Genomic DNA, 20,310 nt, shown 5'->3' with positions numbered 1-20,310 from the left:
TCCGGAGACGACAACAGGAAGTTGGTGGCGGTAATGCACCATATCGGTTTGCAAACCGCCAATAACACCAAAAGAAGAAGAACACGCTACCTCCCGATACCCAACGCACATTGCGCACCACATACTATGACTTCGGATTAATTTATTCATTTTATAAAAAGCACCCATTATGAAATATGAGTTAAGGCAATATTATGTTCAACACACTACAACCCATTCAAATCACAATCCTCGGCCAGACCAACTGTATCACTTAAGTTTTATAAATTTTCCTGATACATATATATGTAGGCCTACATTAAATTAGCCTATACGACATAGTAATTAATTATCATATTGGCACAAGGCCAATAAATAATGCTCCTGTTGGCCTCTATATTCTAACGGGCTAAAATATGGCAGCTTTGGAATTGCTTGAGAATTTAGCGAGGGGTATGAGACGCGAGCGCGTGTAATGCACGCGTGTGTTCCCGTGTAATGATAGGTCAGCAAAGGCTCCTTATATACTAGCAATATTCATTGATTAATTAGCATTGACCTTTTAAGGACTATTATGGGACGATCTTGGGAGGAGCATGGTGCTTGTGCACACTCGTGCACGAGCACAAACTTCAACACACGTTGGTATTAATAACGAGAAGAGTGCGTAGAGGTGTGCGCCACACAGTTTTATAGATCTGAATATTTTTGTGCGTACGCTGATTCTGAGGTTTGGGCATACGCAATGTTTCAGGGAGGGTTTTACGCAGAGTTTTATAAACGAGGCCCCAGGACAGTTCTATTTGTAAGGTTACCCTCTTCAGCTTGCGTATCGTTCACCCACTGTTTCATCAGGGCTGATGCATGCACACCACCCTGCCAGACCCAACATTGAATGTTTTATTAGTGAGCCCTGATGTGCAGAGACAGGATGAGTTGCCGAAACATGTTTAAAGTTTTAAGATTCCTACCAATATTCCAAAGAGTTGTTCGATGAGTAAAATTTGCTGATTTATTCTTTAAGCAAAATAAACAGTTTTAATGTTAATAAATCAAAAATAAAAGTGTAACCTTTAATGAGATTCTGTATGTGGTATGTGGTCCTGTCTCATCTAACCCCCCACCTCCTCATACCTTCCAAGGGGCCCAGCATTTAAAAAAAGTAATAACCAGAACTGAAATAACATCCAACATACAGATATTACCATTTAGTATATGCTACACGTGAACCTCCTAAGATGGCGCAATTTGATTGGTTCGCTATCTTGGGATATTGGGCAATATCCCATGATTGAGATCTCAAACTGAGGATATTGTTGGGAGTGCACGTGACGGTCGTCTCATCACGCTAATAAAAACAAATAAGCCGCTATTAAAAACAAATAAATCCTGGCAAAAAATGTTATCTTGTTTATTTTTGGAGTGTTCACGTGTAGTATATACTAAAACAATTATTCACTTCGGCAAATAATTGTTAATTATATGAATGTGAATATAGCTCAAAGGAGGCTGGTACATAGAAGCAGATGAAATTACTCCTCATCTATTTTTAATAGGCCAGAGGGAGGCCAAAATATAAAAAAGTTGAATTGGTTGAAATTGGTTGAAATAAAAAATATATATATATTGAACTTCTGATTAATATACTTACTATTTGAAAGATAATTGACTGAATTACAAGTGAGAGGGAACCAAGCAGTCTGTGTTACATGTACAATGGTGACAACGGATGACAGCCCTAATAACCAATAAATTACCTGAATACAATATTGACTTTAAATCATGTTAGTTAAATGACAATTTCCAAAGTTCATCCTACATTTTCTAAAAACAAACAAAACAAATATTATTATTAACAAATTGCGTTTCAATTTAGACATTTTTGATGGTCAAGTGAGGATAGACAATAATGTTTAATAATTTTATGTTTGAAATCGACTTCTCTGGCAGTGTGCTGGAAAGACGCTGGACAAGCTAATAAATATGCAACTCAGACCAGTCAATGACGCTGTGAATGATGTACTGCTGACCCGTTTTCATTCTTTGCCATGCCAACAAAAACTTGGAATAAATCGGGATTAAACTAAGCTCCATGCTTCACATCCTGTCTCACATACTTGGAGAGGCAAAGACTTCTGCATCCACCAACTCTTATGATTTCAGTTGAGCCCTGAGCCCCTACAATTCCTCTACTCTCCCTCTTTATCAGCCAAACCGGCAGAGCAATTCTAACTCTGTAAAAACAAAATTGTTTGCATTTGTCACTACTCACACAGTTTGACATCCACTTGTACACAGCATATGACTTGTACAATGTGTGTGTGTGTGTGTGTGTGTGTGTGTGTGTGTTTGTGTGTGCGGGTCTTTTACATATTTTGATGATCAATAATGTTGACTAACATGTTGAGAAATGTATTTATTTGACAAATAAATACTGGAACCTCCTCAAGTACCCCTAGAATCACTGCTATCTAATATTTAAGTTTGTGACTTAATACAATAAGTCATGTAGCAGACACCGAAGTGTGAGAACAATCAAAGCAGACAATCAATCATGGGGCTCCAATCTTTTGTAAATACATGTTCTTCAATTACTTGTTAAATTGACAATTGTTATTCATTATTCCAAGTGTCTATGTGTGTGTGTGTTTGCTGTTATTCAACTTCATAAATTGCACCTGTGGCATGAGTACCTAAAACATAATCAAAACCTTCTGTGTGTGTGTATGGGGGGTATTCAGCTCGGTTTGAGGGCATGGATTCAACAACGGATCCTTGACAAACAATACGTTGAGGCCCTCTTGACCCTGTCACCGCAGTGCCATTCCTGCAGGCAAACACCACACAAAATATCACCCAGTACATCATCCTGCCAATGAGTCAATCGGCGAGAAGCCAACTGCAAAACAGGAAAGACTGACTCCTTCTCACACTCTCTCTTTCTCACTCTCACTTTCTCACTCTCTCTTTCTCCCTCTCTCGCTCTCCCATTAGTGACACGAATATACAAGCCACCTGGTTGTCTTTCTCCACTCTCCATCGAGACCCCAATAAACCAAAAGTGTGTTTGTGGGTTTATGTGTGTATGTGTGTGTGTGTGTGTGTGTGTGTGTGTGTGTGTGTGTGTGTGTATGTGGCTATACTTAGGCATTAAGCCCTGGGGTGAGGGTAAAGTGCTTCACTACCCCAGTGTCTTTATCAGCCCAGGGAAGTCAGTTTTGCTGCGTTGCTCTGGTCAACAAGTAGAATATAAGATGCATCGTCGGATAAGTTAGAGAGAACGATATTAATTCCAAAAGGGACATTTGATACAGGAAAGTAGGCTTAGGAGAGTAATGAGATACAAAAATGTAAAAATATATATTAAGATAATATGAAGACAAAAGTAATCCTGTAATACATATCCACATGTATGGACGATTTAGGTAGCATTAAGCATTAACTAGCAACTTACTTACAGTGAATTTACTGTTAACTAATGGTCTAGTAATCATTAAGGAATGGTGTACATGTTTGCTAACCTAGGGTAACTAAGGTTCATGTTAACTATGGTATTCATTTATAAATTATTTAATGGTCCCTTATCCCCCCGTAGGGAGTTGGCATTAGGGTTAACCCTAACCCTATTAAATATTGCAAAAATGAATGCCTATGTTAACATGAACACCATTCGTAAATGATTAGTAGGTAATTAGTTAATTGTTATTTAACTGTTAGTTAATTTCCAGTCATTGGTTAATAATTCATTAACACAATTAACATAACTCTGGTTGTCCTGGTGAATCATGGCAAGCAATATTCTGTGTTCGACAAAGCACACCTCATTTTTAAAGCATGTCTTTATGTACAACTGCAACACAACACGGTTGTTGTAGTGATGCAACTGGGAGTTTGACATGGTTACCAATGGAACCAACACAACAAGATACAATTTCTATTAGTAATATCGTTTGTTAAAAGAAAATCATAACATGGCCTAATGAGGAGAATTATGCTAAACCTAAAATGGGTTTGTTTTGAGATTTTCTTGTGTGTTAGTGTGTGTTGTGTGTTGATAGCTTGCTGTGCCCTCTGGTCGATTCTTCTAGAGCAGAGGAGGAAAAATGATGGTGAGGGAGTCGCTATTGCAGCACCATGGGGAAGCTCTTGTCGCTCATCTGGAGGTGCAAAGATTTTCCCCTCAGAGACGCTTCCTGAAACAAAGTCACCTCAGCCCAAGTTAAACCCGGCGAGAATCATTCTCTCTGAAGTGCCTGGAGGGTTGTTTTTAGTGTGTCCTCTTTAGATTGAAGGTGTTGGTGATACTGGAAAATATTGGTCTTAGCAGCAGGAGAGAGGTCCAGGTGGACGGTGAATCACAAACACTGCGTGCAGGGGGCTGACGCAGGCAGAAGGAAGGGGTGGGGACCCTGGCAGGGAGCCCTTTAGTTGGCAAAAGAAAGCACAACTTTAAACCCTTCTCAGGGACGGGGAAGAATGACACTGTGCTCTGTGTGGGTGCGTGTGCGTATTCATTCCTTTGTATATCCGTGGGTAATGGTATGTGTATCGTGGTGTTTGTGTGTGTGTGTGTGTGTGTATGGAAGTGGTATTTTTCTTCATACCTGTATGGAATGGAAAAGTGATAAGTCAACATCAGTGGTTGTTTATTCTGTGCTTGCTTCATATCCTGTAGCAATACAATTTTAGAAATCATGAGAAACATTTGCATTTATGTAAAAACTCTACAGTAATCACCTGTGGTTTGTTTGGGTAAATAGCGATTACAATCCCTGATTATGGTCCCACGTTGACGCAACGCAATGACACCGCAGACGCTTCGACGCAGTCGTGAACCTGTTTTGGTTCTGTGTCGCATTTTAGTGAGCGGACCAATCACAGCCCTTGCTGCTGTGTCGCCTCAACGGAAGGTTACGATTTGTGGGAGGCGCACGTCAGGACCTTGCGGTGGACGCAAGGAGGGTCCACAAGAACGTAAGGGGACCGACGGGTCCGTAACCCCCTTGCGTTGCGTGAACGTGGGACCATAATCAGCCCTTAAGGTCATTCATGGTTTCATATTTCACCATCATGATGCAGCAAAAGGCACAATACTAAAGCTGGCTTTTTTCCCAGGAGAGAGCTGGATAAAGGAAGGATAGGTCAAAAGTCAGGGATCTGCTGGGTGTAGGTGACTGGTCATAGGTCAGGGATAGGCTGGGTTTGGGGATAAGGTTATAGGTCAGAGATAACCTGGGTCTAGGTGAGGTTCGAGGTCATAGGACTGGGATAGGCTGGGTCGAGGAGAGGTTAGAGGTCATAGGCCAGGATAGAGTGGGTCTAGGAAAGAGAGAGGACATGGATCAGGGAAAGGCTGGGTCAAAGGTCAGCTATAGACTGGGTCTAGGAGAGATAGGTTCACGGATACACATGATCTACCCCCCCCCCCTCTCTTTAAAACCTCCCTGGACAAACATTGGCATTACAGATTATGGTTGGCACAAAATACGGCCGGAACCTGGACAGATTCCCAGGAAGATGCATCTGCTTTCTGTACGGGTGGCATCTGCTTTGAGAAGGTCAGGGCTTGGGTGCTATTTCCTACCCTGGGGTCCGTTCCATGTGGTTTCTTCACCAAAGCCAAGTCAAAAGGTGTGTGATCTGAATGGCTCCCTCGGGGAGGGAAGCAGAGACAGTCTAACGCTGTGAATATTTCCACCCAGTACAGCTGCATTGCCCACTCACTAGCACACCGTGTAGACGCGTGGTTCCATCTCACAGGTGGACTAATCAAAGGATGACGCATGGCAGATGTCACAGCCACTGGTACAGTGCCCCCTATATCCATATATATATCAAATACAGTAATGTTCCTTTTAATGAAGGTGTCTTGGTTCTGTCAACCACGTCATAAAGGGCGGTTTGAAACACAGCAACTTTAGACCATATAAAATAGGCAGCAACCTGCTATGAGCAGAGACCTGTGCTGCTGTGTACTCAGGTCTTGATCTTCTGGACGTCCTACCGATGTGCGGATGTACTGCTGTGCGGGCTCAGCAGGGGGCTGAGAACGGTAGATTGATTTCAGAATAACAAGGAATGATGAGCCTAACACCCAACTAGGCCTGCACGATATGAGGAAAATCTGCGATGTGCGATACCATTGTTCAATATTGCGATGACGATATGACTTGCGATAAATAAACAAATATTGAAGTGTGCATATTAGCTATACAGTTCCTGTCTTTCTGCTTTAATAGGTACACTGCTAACATAGACCCCAAACATTGAATAGCCTATGCCCACTGAATAAAGAAATTAAATAAATTATTTCAATTGCGATTGCGGCGGTCTGGCGGAGTTGTTGACGGGGGAGGGGGGGTGGCGCGATTGCGGTCTGGCGGAGTTGTTGGGGGGGGGGGGTTTGATCGATAATAGAAAATGCGCAGATATTTTTTTTTATTCGTGTGCTCGTGCCGCGCCCCATGTAATGCCGCCCCGGGCGGCTGCCCGCATCGCCCGTACCTAAAACCGCCACTGGAATCATGAATATTAGGGTTACGGTTATGGTTAGGGTGAGGGTTACGGTTAGGGTTATGGTTAGGGTTAGGGTTAGGGTGAGGGCAGTGTGCGAAATATGGGGGTCCGGGGGGGCTGGGCCCCTCCGATTAACCCATGAGACCCCCTGAAAGCCTCAAAAGCAAAATTTGAAGGGGGTCTCAAATTTCGTCCAAAAAAAAAAAAAGATATATTTTATTGTCACTAATGGTAATTTAAATGTGTTTAAGCTCACCATGTCCAGTATTCAGAATTTTAAACATTTATTCACAAATATCTTCTATTTTTTGCCAAGCGGAGCCAGCCAGTCCTGTGCGCCAAACAGAAGAAGGGCCCTATCTTGAGCCCGGTGCAATTGACTTTCTACACTGACACATGTGTCGTTGCTAGTTTGCACCCGGCGCAAAGCTGATTTCCCCCCGCAGCAACCAGGCACCACTACACTTGCGCCTGGAGAGGCGTGTCGGCGAAAAGCAAGGACGTGTTCCGGCGCAAATGATACTTGGTGCTATTTTAGTGATCTAAAAAATGCACCAATGCAATTGCGCCACTGACCGAGAAATACCTGGTCTATAGCGGATAGCGCAGTTGTTGTTGCTATTTTGATGTGCCATGGCAGGTCGGAACTAGCCTACGCTTACACACACGTAGGCTATACATATAGCACAAACATGCAAACTATTAACCTGATTTAAATATTATGATGTCAAAGGTTATTCATACATGTGAAACTGCATAGAAATAGCGTGTGGATTGTGGAAACATTTTTTTTCCATAGGGCTGCATGAATGAACATGAATGAAGTAGCCTATAGTAGGCTATGCCATGCGTTAAAATAATAATAATAACAATAATAAATTCGAGCAAAGTATATTCCAAGCTTCCAAAACAAAATCTAGTTTTAGGGTAAATGATTGGTTAAATGATTTGGGAAAGAACAGCTGATACAGAGGTAAGTTGTACTTTTAAATCAATGCATCTGCAAACACCGTACATCAAACACATATGTTCTTGACCCAGACATCGTGTACAAGCCCATTACTTTTAGGATTGATGAGTATTTGATTGTGAGAAAACAGTTTTACCGCGAGTGAGTGTTTAAAAGAATGAATGAATGCGGGTGATGCGTGGTGCGTGTGTGTGTGCACGCCCATCTGTCTAAACACGCAAATTAAACACGTAACGCATAATGCAGTCCATGGCGATGTATATTAACAGGGGGACACATGCATATTATGAACACAAGTCAATAACGATAATGTATACAATACTGGTAACAAACAATGTTTGTTAATGTATTGCCGCATATCTTTAAATAGACCCACATTTGCGGCCATCCAGGACCGCGTCCGCATATCATACGTTTTAACGCAACGTTTTAACGCAATTTACATGACGAATCAGTGTTTCTGAAGTTGGAGAAGAAAACGCTATTCTATGTGTTAATTATGTCTATTATTTGGCCATAAACTGAGCCATTTGAAGTTTGAAATTCATGTGGTCATGCATCTGTCTCAGCGGAGAATGCAAACGTGCTGTCAAAATATCAACTCGTCAAGTCAAAATGTGCTGGCTCTTGAAGGGGATAGGAGATGCCACTCTCAAAAAGCTCATTTATCAAAGCTCAAAGCTCATTTATCTCGCCGTCATAATAGCAACAGCGCCATAGAACCGCCCACAAAGTAGGCTTCTTTGACTTTGCGCCTTGACGTCTGCTAAGTATGCTATAGGCCTACTGCATGAGAAAATTTAGATTGATATTGCGCAACAATCGGGAGATGGGGACCCCCCCGAATATTGAAGGGTATTTCGCACACTGGGTGAGGGTTACGGTTATGGTTAGGGTTAGGTTTAGGGTTAGGAGTCAGCGTGTGAGTTTGCCTGACAGGCTGCTGTCCAATCCTAGCGAACTTTTTCCGGATTCCGCCTACGAAAAACACAGTCGCGACCGGGGAACATAGGACCCGGGGAACATAGGTATGCGCCCGCCGACGGCTAGCTGGGGCTTCATCTGATTGGCCAAATGGTGTGAATGCATGGCGCATGTATCCAGGGCTCCATCTGATAGGTCAAATGTCTGCATGCTGAGTGTGAATGCATGGCGCGTGTAAATAAAATAATTTTTCTTATTCATCGCGTTTCAGGCATCTTTTGCGATGTGTTAACCGTGCATGTTCATATCGCGATGACGATGAAAATACGATTCATCGGTCAGCCCTACAACCAACCCCAGGCTTTGTTGGGCTGAAATTGATTGGACAATTGAGGAATGTTCATAAAGTAATCATTTTTTCTTTCATATTTAAATGTTATCTTGTTGGATGTTTCTATTGATTGATTTCACATGACTCGATAGTAATGGTCAGATGTCGATCTAATAATCCCGCTATGAAAACCCATGCATTTTGAATGAGGGGGGGGGGGTGTTATAGATACTTGGTTGGTCCACAGCGGAAAACATATTAGTTTTACAATAACGGCTTGAAAAAATAACATGTGACATGCCTATGTTTTTTTGGCCTATTCTTTTCAATGGGCCTGCGTCCACGTCACGTGACATTCAAGTCACATCACATGACTGTCAAGTCACATCACGTGACTGTCTCCACCCCCATCACAGTTATTGTATGTATCCATATACACTTGTTTACAACCTATGGCCATTATTTAATTTTCTGTAACATACACGCATAAATGCTGTATATAATGCATGAACATGTTATATATTATATATTTACACAAACATAGATCATCACCTTAAAAGTGCACTTCGGTAATTTACTAATTTAAAGATAAATGATTTAGCCGGCTTTTAGAATAGAATTGTTGGCACGCCCCAGTGGTGGTGGTGTCATAGAAAGAGGGCATTCAGATATACTACAATGATCAATTAGGAGGCCGAAGCCCTAAAGGAAGGTATGCAATGAGTAGGTGCCTTCTGAGTCAAGGACAGTAACAAGTAAGCCATAGACCTGGGCTCTCTTTTATATCAAAGAGGGTCTCAAAGGATTTATCAATTTGGGACCTCCAGCACTACAAGTAATTACTCACAAAGCAAAGCAAGTTCTCCTTCTCATTGTACCTCACCCAGCAGCTTGCTTGCAAGATTTTGAGCTGAAGTTCTTACCAGACCTACACCATCCCCAGCCAACATGCATATTTGAGAATCAGACCTCTCTTTCATAATGAGTTTTAAATCGTTGTTCTATTTTGCCCATCACTACATGTTATTAGTAACTCCATTTGTAAACCAAGCTCTCTGTTCAGAGTAATGAGCTGGCAGAGAATAGACAATCTAGTAAAGGACAGGTGAAGGAGTCGATTATGGGCTCATTAGTCAGAAGATGCGTTTGGGACATGAACACCAAAGTGCAACATCACCTCAGGCAACCAAGCTCTATAACCTACAGTTTAAGTTCGCAGTTGCGTTTCATCCACAAATGTGCGAAAGCACACCCGCAACTCACACCAAAAGTTTCACAGTTTTAAGACACAACACACATTTGTGGATATATATTTAAAGATGTGAATAAGATTTGCTGTTCACAAATCTTAAATTATAAAGTGTATAGTTGATGTTTTCACTTCACAAAACTTTTATGTTGGTAATGTTAATGATAGTCAGCACTAAATTCACTCAATTTCCTATAGCTACTTTCCAGTTGCTTCTATAGAAGCGTGGTGCAGTGCAGCCCTTACATTTTTGTAGTCGCAATCAATTCAATGATATGCTTGCTTGGATTGCCCTCCGCCTCATTGTAAGTCACTATGGAACGGAAGCATCTGCTGAATGCCTCAACCCAAATGTAAATGCAATTTAGAAAAACAAATAAACAATTGAACCAAGGTTATCTGAGAAGCACAATATGAGAGGAGGGAACAGTTCATTTGCTGGAATAGGGAGCGTGGAGGTGAATCTGTTATAGTTGCTCTTTTGTGTATATCCCAGTGGAAGAACCAGATAGCCGGCACCCCAACACAAGACCCCTCTTTACCACACACCCCCAGCACCAAGCACCCCCAGCACCATGCAGCCCCAGCACCATGCACCCCCAGCACCGGACAACCCCAGCACCGGGCACCCCAAGCCCCAGACAACCCCAGCACCATGCACCCCCAGCACCAAGCACCCCCAGCACCAAGCACCCCCAGCACCATGCACCCCTAGCAACAGGCACCCCAAGCACAAAAGCAACCCAGCATCAGCAACTTTTTTAACTTTTTCAAAGAGGCCCAAAAAGTGGTCAGTTTTGAACCATCAGTGGATGGTTCATCTTTCTTTCTTCCCAGGGTTTGGGTGGCTACTAATGCAGAAGAGGTGCCTGAGGTCGATGGGTGGGCAATGTTGTGGCACCCAACAACACCGATTTGGTCTGTGAATGCTGAAATTGTCGCCACCTTCATGTTGCAATAACGGTAGCTAATGGCAGCAATCGTGAGAAAAATTGCAGCTGTTTGATATTGTGTTGTCTCACCTCACGCAGATAAATATAAATAATTGCAACGATCATAAAAAGTTAAACAGAAACACAGGGTTTTGCTGTGAGGGCTATAACGGCCACTGTGATTTAACCACATGTGAGTTTAAAGTATGGTAAAGTGTACTAGTGCATTTCCCAGCAACGTTATTGAGGTACCAATAAATGCTCAAACAACACCTTCCACTGATAACATTTAGACTTTGTTTTGTCATCTGTTGACATCACCACTTCAGCCCAATCCAATGACCAAATGGCTTTCTTGCTATTGTACAAAAACAAAAAACAAAAACCTAAATATATACATTTCCAAAGAAGATGAAGTGTAAAATATATATACATGATTTCTTAACATTGATACGATTTCAAATAAAAATAGTTAGTGTATGTACCGGGCTGTTAAGTGCCGACACACACACAAACACTCTGACAAACTATTTCTGACTCTGGCCCATTAGCTCAGGACTGGGTTTGACTCGTCTACCCCTGACCGCGACTATATTGGACTGGCCCTCAGCCCTGACCAGACACTGAGACTTAATGTCAAGAACTTTAAGTTGAGTGTGAACTTGCTGTGCATTGCGGCACAAGCTGGAATGAATACTTCAGAAGGTTGCCGGCTAGTTTTGCTCAAAGGTTGCAGGTCACAGGCAGCATCCCCAGATCTTCTACTAAGGTTTCTATGAGGAAGGCACCTATCCTTGACCCTTCCAAATTATTTATTATAATTATTACTATTTATGTATGGTTCTATCCAAAGCGACCTTCAGTGAATACAAAAACAATACCAAACATGCCAACCTTGAGCCCTCAGAAATACCAAGTTCATTCCAGTGAAATTTTAAGGTGAATCACAAAATTAGAAGCAGACAGAAAATACATAAAAGACCAAAAAGAGCCAAAAGAGGACAGTGAAAACCAGAACATCGGGAGGGTTGGCACAGGAGCAGTTAGGGGTTAGGCCGTCTTCCTCAAGGATGCCTACAGGTTAGGCTGCAGACATTGACTCCTATGCTATCCTTCTCCTCGTTTGAATGATTCTCTGTATGTTTTAGTATGCTATTTGTATGTTCTGTGTGTGTTTTCTACTGAATCATTGTGTTGTGTCTCCTACAGGCCTTCTCTTCGTTTATGGGAACATGATGCCGGAGATGGAGGAGCTAGTCAATGAAAGGTCAGCTTTGTCTCTTTAACCTTAACCTTGAATTCCTAGTGCATTTGTTCTGTGTTCCCAAACCCCTACTAGCAGTGTTACAAATACCTCATACATGTGTTCCCAAATGTCTTGTACTTAGTATTTCACCTCCATCTGCAACAGTTCACTGGATCCATTCAAAACAACTTTCTATGTATTCTCTATTCTCTTTATCTTTTCTCATCTTTCCTCCCCTTTTCTGTTCTTTCCTCTCATATCCAGAGAGAGGGAGAGAGAGAAAGAGAGATAGAGAGAGAGACTAGAGACTTCAGGGACCAACATTACATACATTAGTCATCAATGACACCAGCAGCTGATTAAGGGACAGACATCAAGGCCTATACCAGACATACAGAGACTTGCATTACAGATTTATAGGGACTATTATTACAGCCATACAGGGATACAACACATGCTTTTGTGTAACATGGCAAGGTTAAGTGGTGTAGGACCATCCGCTACCCTGCACCCAGGGAGTGTTGTGCTTATGAATGGGTCTTCTCAGATGAGCAGATCAGCGTCTTGCTGTCGGTGACCTTGGCCCGGCGCTAGTCACTCTGATTTATGGTCCGGTCCTCATGTTCCTCTGCCCCACTGCATGACCTACATATGTGTACATCCTACAGTCACAGAACATATGGGCGCACGGAGACTCAGAGATGGAACAGATGGAAAGAGGGGATGGAGGAAGCGTGAGGGAGAGATGGGTGGGAGTTGGATTCATCTGTTTGAGGATTCAGTTTTTCCATATCGGATGCTGCGGGTGTCAGTTTAAACTTTGGTTTAAATTACTGTTTGTGTGTGTGTGTGTGTGTGTGTGTGTGTGTGTGTGTGTGTGTGTGTGTGTGTGTGTGTGTGTGTGTGTGATATGCCCTTATTTTGACCTCCAATGGTCACCCTATTTCTTAAGTCCATGACTCACCTTCAGTGTATCACCATGGTACCTGCCTCTCCTCCCCCACCCTCCTCTCATCCTCCTTCCTCTCCTCTCTCTCCTCCTCCTTCCCCTTCGTCTCAACCTCCACATTCCTCTTATCTTCTCCTCCTTCCCCTTCTTCTCCTACTCCTTGTATCCTCCTCCTTCCTCTCCTCCACATCTCTCTCCTCCACCAGAAAGATAAATAAAATGCAGGTTCTAGATTGAGGATTGTTATTTAGGTATATATAAATGTAGGTACTATATTAAGGATTGATACGTTTAGGTATTAGGGTAGAGATGGTTAAATGTAGGTACTATATTAAGGATTGATACGTTTAGGTATTAGGGTAGAGATGGTTAAATGCAGGTTCTAGATTAAAGGGGTAGTTCGGGATTTTGGACATCAGACCTAATTTCCAGTATGTTATTTATCATTGGAGACCGTTTTCAACACTTTTCATTCAGTCCTTCTATTTGCAGAGATCGCTGGTGCTAGGCTAGCGCAAGTCGACGGGATTCTGCTAGCCTGCCAATAAAAACTGTTTTACCCACTCCACAGTACACCCGAGGCAAATCAATTATAACACCAGACTATTGATGTAAATGTCTGTGTTGATAGAAATAAAACTACCCTTGGATCACATTGCATTACAGTTTATAATCCCTGTAGTTGGAAGCAGGCTACGGCAGCGGCAGACTGATATTACCTGGAGTGCGCTTCTCTGTTTACGTTCTGCTGTAGTGAATTGGTTGCTACATCGGAGCAAAGTGAAATTCCGTCACTGCTGAGGAAGTAGTCCCTCAAAATGTAATGTGATCATTGCGATACAAGGATAGTTTTAATTCTAACATTATTCTATCAACACAGACATTTACATCGACAGTCTGGTGTTATAATTCGATGTGAGATGGTTAAATGTAGGTACTGTCTAAAAGGTCGTTGAGTTGAGGTATTATGCTAGAGAAGTTTAGATGTATGTACTAGATTAAGGATGGTTGATTTTAGGTAGGGGCTAAAGTCTGGATAACAGTGTTTTTTTTCAGCTGATGAATGATCTTCAAACTTTGGTCTGAATATCCAATCATGCCTCAGAATACAACCAATACAATGACACAGCTATAATTTTAGATCTTATATTTATATTTCCTGTAAAAAGGCATTTATAAAACATCGAGATTACACAGCTTGGGAAAACGGAGGAGCTGTTTTTTAAAGGTTGCATTGTCACAGTGACATTTTAGCAAAATAACCGCAATTATCGATGAGCAGCCGCCCTCGCTGGAGTCCTGCTGCGCTTCTCTCTGCTTCCCTTTCTTTTCACAGACCGAGGGTACACAGACCCAGAGCAGAGAGCGTGCACAAAGCCTGGTATCTCTGCCAAACACGCGTCTACTTCAAATACACACTCTCCATTCTTGCCCAAGCATGATTCTCTCAAATTCAGTTCATCAAGTTTTTGGAATCAAAGGCTTTCTCGGCATGACAAAATATATTCCTTAATATTGCCAAAACAGCAGCAAGTAATGGTGTATCAAGAAAACTTAACGGTTATGAGGACAATTGGGAACAGATGATTGATGTATTTTGACAATAACAGCATTACGGTTTTTCCCTTTATTTTTATTTCTGTGGTCTAAAAAATAACTGCTCCGAAATCACGATTAAGGAGAATATTGTCTGGTAAAATGAATGGTTTCCTGTTGATGAGATGCAGGGGCATTTCAATAGCCGTTTTCACATATATCCTCCGTCTTTTCTCTGCATTTGTGGATCAGGAGGTTCGACCGTGAGGGTCATTCACACTTATTCACACTTGATGCCCGATATGCGGACATCGGTGTCGGTCAGTAGTAGAATCAGTCATCAGTAGAATTTCCGGCTGGTTTAGAGGGGCGGGCTTGCAAGGGGCGGGATATGACGTAGGGTCTCGGTTTGTTTCGGTTTGACCGCAGACAGCGCGGAGGCAGAACGGGCAGAACTCATCGCGATCATCTTAAATGTTTCTGCAGCGATGCATCATATATTTCGTTGCATCCACAACATCCGCATCGATTGATGAAAGATTGGAGCATGAATTAGAGACAAATAGAAGAAACAACGAACAAGAAAGGCTTCGCGAACGACTGCGTTACCGGAGGAAAAGAGACACTTTTTTGGCTTAATTTCACATCTAACAAACACTGGGACAAATGTATTTGATTTCTGTGTTTACCTGAGAAAACAGGGAGTGGAAGGACAGCACCCTATAATGTTCAGCTAACTGTTGTCAATAATAATTGTTACAAGAGTTAGCGCATGTGTGTGTGCGAGAATGGCAGTGTGTGTGTGAGTGAGTGGACGAGCGAGGAGAGCGAGCAGTAGCGTGTGTCAGTTTAGTGAAGTAATGAACAAGTCCGGTTGTGTCTGTGCAAACGTGTACTGTAAAGTTAGTGAAACTAACAATAAAGTACCCAGACTGTCAAGAATCGGTGGCCGCTTCATTCCGACCATATTCCGACCTATAAGCAGACCCACTGCTGGTCAAAGTGAAGGGTGGTACTCCCGAGAAAACATCGGCCCTGTGCTCCTCGACTACGTTCTGGGAGCCGCCAGCAGGAAAGGTGTAACATAATAATAAAAAAAACATTTTCTATATACGCGTGCAGCTGTGAACTGTGAAATGTATTGTAATTTATTGTATGATGTGTACTTTGAGGGTTACGATAAGACCTATCATTTAGCGTTCACCAGGAATGACTGTAGTGCCACATTTAAATATTTTTTAAACCATTCAGGGAACAAAAGGCAACAGGCTGATTATCGTTTAGGGTACCACTCAATGACGTGCAAACGTAGACCGAAGCGTCATCAACACGCCCACTCAACTGGTGTGAAATGCCGACATTCTACTGCACATTCACATATAAGGTAATTAACATTTCCACCGGCTAAAATACTACCTCAGGGGTAGTCTTTTTTCAGGAGGTCCAACGTCAGGATATGTCATTCACATATACGGCCCGTCGGGAGAATAGCGGGAGAATAGACGGTTGTACGTCCATATGTGAAAGCAGCTAATAACACACAAATTAAACATTAGTTTGATTTGCGTTTTTCATGAAAAACTAAAATACAAAGCTCTGAAGTACAAAGTACTTCTAAATTACAGTTTAAGATAACAAAAATCACTTATCTACATTTAAGAGGATGTAAATAAAACAATAACATTACATTATATTGTCATATATAAATGTAATGTAATGTGATAATGCACATTTCTTACTAAGAAGTAATAAAAAATATAAAAAGCTATGTTTTAAAGCAGGGTTTATTACAAAAAATGGATAATACGTTGTGGTTGATACTGAGGAGGAAGCTGTTGTATAAAATGCAAGGGAGACCCCTCGGGAATGAATCAGCTCTCTGGTGTCAGACAGGGTCAGGGGTCACAGGGTCAGGTAGGGCCCCAGGGTCGGAGAGCGCCAGGTCAATCGGATCTGTTGCTGTTTCAGTCTTCCTTCTTATGGCAATCCACCGCCGACCTCTTCTCCCTTTTGTTTATCTTCTCGCTGCACCTCAGGCCAACACTTTGGTTTTCGGATGGGCACGCTTGGCAGCGCCGTTCACATCCAGACAGCATTAAAACAAACACACCCAGAGCCTGCCGCAGCCAAGTGGCTTCCGCCGACAACCCCCTTCACTGGTCTTAAAAAAGAACTCTATTTATCCATCCATACATCAAGAAGTCCTTTGGGTCTTGTGTCGTTTAAGTTATTGAGCCAATCGAATCGACCTTTCATTTGCTTTACTCGTATTGATCATTCGCTTGTTCTTCCTTTGATATTCCCCTGATTGTCTCCTGTAACTTTGGCTTGCTTACATGATTTCTCAAGCGGAATTAATTAGCTCACTCAGACATTGATTCTCACGGTTGCTTTGATACACACACACACACACACACACACACACACACACACACACACACACACACACACACACACACACAATCACACACAAATACACAAAAACGGAAGACCCATCCGCACAGAGTGGGCGTCCCAGGTGGGAGAGGAGATTCCTCCTTGGTGGTTTGTTTCTGTGAGCATGTGTATGTGTGTGTGTGTGTGTGTGTGTGTTTGTGTGTGTATGTGTGTGTGTGTGTGTGTGTGTGTGTGCATGCACATGTCATTATATAACAAGCTGTCAGATTCCCCATCATCCCTGAAGGCCTGTTACTGTAGCTCCCCAGGGTCCTAGAGCCCATCATCTCCACTCACCTGGGACTGTGTCTGTTCCCTCTACCCCCAACGGACCCCCCCTTATCCTTCATTAGACCATCTTGTCACACACATGTTTGCACACTTAGTCATGCGAGTGTAGTGTAGTGTAGCGTAGTGTGCAGTGTAGTGACCAAAGTCACTACACTGTTAAGTTTAAAAGGTAGTTTATATGTTCCTTTCTTCACGTTTGTTGTTGTTTTTCATCCTCAACCTTCTTACCATTTAGTTATTTAGTGGTTTAGTTTTTTTTTCTGCCTTGTGAGACCATACTGATCTCATCAAGTTCACATTTCAGTTTCTTGTTGAAGATCACTCTGGCAACAGCGGACTAATCAGCACTAGGCAATTAGGGTCGGTTGACGACGGGACAAAGAGTGATGCTGAAGTAAGAGACAACGGTAACATCGGAACAAAGTGCTATCGACCCAGGAATTACAACTGCTTTATCTGATTAGAACTTTAAATTACAGAAACTAGCATCGCTTTTCTCAAAAGAGATGTTTTTGCTTTACTGGCTGATGTACTGCTGGGTCAGGCCTAAGCCAAGAGAGAAATGGCGTCACTCAGTTACTTCATCAGATTTGCTGTGCCCATATGTGGAAATAATTTATGGGCCAGCCAAGAACCGACTGATATTCACTGTGAAATACAAACTTGAATATCTGCGTGGTCTCCTTAGACTAGACACTTATTCAAAGGGTTTTAGAGTGAATTCAAGATACAGGTCATTAAGGAGCTGGTTGGGGGATAGGACATATTTTTCAACTATGCAAACGCACAAGAAGACATTTCAGAACGAATCCGGAACATTTAAGCTGGGAGTGGAAACGTCCTCGTCATTACATTACCTCTATCATAGCAACCGTCTTAAACCTTGAGATTACCCCACATCTTAAATTATACACATTATGGATGGTACTCTCATCCCTAACATCAAATACTATGTACACACACCTGTACGCACATACACACCCACACACACACACACGCACACACACACATAGTACCAATAGTCATAAGTATAATGACTACCTCCTTTCCCTTGCTGCATTAATATATTTTGTGCACGGCTTCTTACTGTCGCAATTCACACATTTCCAGCGTGTGACTGATGATGGCTCTGATGAACGCTGCCATTAACAAGGGCTTTTATGACTCAACCTGGATGCATGAATTATGCAAGCTTTCAGTGTTATTCCTTCTCTTGAATTGAAATACTGGAAATAGATGCAGAGCATAGTCTGCCAAAAATTTCCAAAATTCACACAATTCAATTGACACACAACAATGTAAATTCATTGACATCTGGTGACATTGGTGGTCTTCATAATATAAAGAGCATACGGGAAACCGCCTGTCTCTGAGTGTAGTTATGTCTTGAACAGGTGCACGTAACCCAGCCTGTATGCAGATGACATGGGTTAACCTCCGATCCCTAAATTCAACTTCCTCTTTCGCAGTTAAATGAAGCAAATGGCTTCTAATTGCACTAGGCCGGCACCAAAGGGAGTGCAGTAGCTTGTCGTATTACCGAACAGAGGAGAGACTGTCTTCACAGAGAGTCTGTTATTCCATCTGTGCCCATGAAACCGTAGCCAGACACCAGAGCCATACATGAAACCTCCTCAGCATCTCTGACCCACTAACCGGCGCGTCTCCCAGGGAATCTGTGATTTCACATGAGCATGGCTTGGCACAGATGGTTCTGATTGGTCAGGGAGTTTGTACTAATGTTTCACATCACACGCAGTGTGCCCAACACTCATCTGCTGCTCTCTGGTAACTGATCACTCCTCCTCTCTTTTACGGATGCGGCGGATGTTCAGGATCAAGTGTGTTCCCAGATCTTCAATGCTGTTGCGTAATAGTTCTGCTGTCCGTTCAGTTGTCTGTTAACACTTGTTGTTGTGTTAGTCACCGTGGGTAATCCAGGAAGCTCGTAGTGTTTATCAATTAGTTTCTAGTCTGTGTCTCATTTTAGTGGGGCCATAACATTGAAATCTGAAAAACATGAAGTGCATAAGGGTTTGATATAGTTAGTAGCCTGCCATTTTTTAATCACTCCATCATCTTTTGGGCTTTCACACAAAAACTAAATGTAGTAATACAATTAAGTCTTGAATTAATGTCTTGACATCCAAGTTGTATTCAATAATCAGTATCCTGAATGTTTCAATTAATTACACGTAGAAGACATACATTACATAGAAGACTAGGTAGAAGTACTGGCAGCAGTGCTCAGTGTCCACCAGTATAAGACTGTTGTTGTACTGAGCATCTCCTAGTTTCCAACAGTAGGAGGCTATGGTATTACTTGGGAAGCTCCCAGTATTTACTGGTAGAATAGTGTGGTTGTACTTGGCAGCTCTTAGTGTCCACCAGTAGAACACTGTGGTTTTACTGGACAGCTCTCTCTCTCTCTCTATGTGGAGAATAAATGTATTCATGTTTGTCTGCCTACGTAGTACTGCATAATTTAACTTTTGTTTTTCACTGAAATATTGATTCCAGATAATTGCCTCTTTCTAAAGTGAAATTGATTTGTGTGCTTATTTCTTGGGTAAACTCTTGGGCTTTAGGCTTGACTCTGATCTTGTAAAGATAAGTAATACGTGCAGTGAATTGGCAAACCGATAATAAGAATAGCATCTACTGCACACACCACTAGTACCTCGACTTTATTATGCTGCTCTTTTTCGACAAATAGTAATTTTCTACCGAACAGTAGAATGATTTTAATGAACATTTGAATTGCTTGGCCATCGGCATTCCATGAAAAGAGGCCATTGATGCTGGGAGGTCTTATGAACCGAAACCTAGCAACAGATCTCTTCATCAAACTCTGTGGAGCAACAATAAGAGAATTTCAAAATTCACTCATCTATACACATGATTAGGTAAATGTAAATCTAGTCATTGTAGCTACTATGCACATATATTAA

Source organism: Micromesistius poutassou (assembly GCF_964030765.1).
Source record: "Micromesistius poutassou genome assembly, chromosome: 6".
NCBI classification, from domain to species: Eukaryota; Metazoa; Chordata; class Actinopteri; order Gadiformes; family Gadidae; genus Micromesistius; species Micromesistius poutassou.
This window is presented reverse-complemented; position numbering follows the sequence as displayed.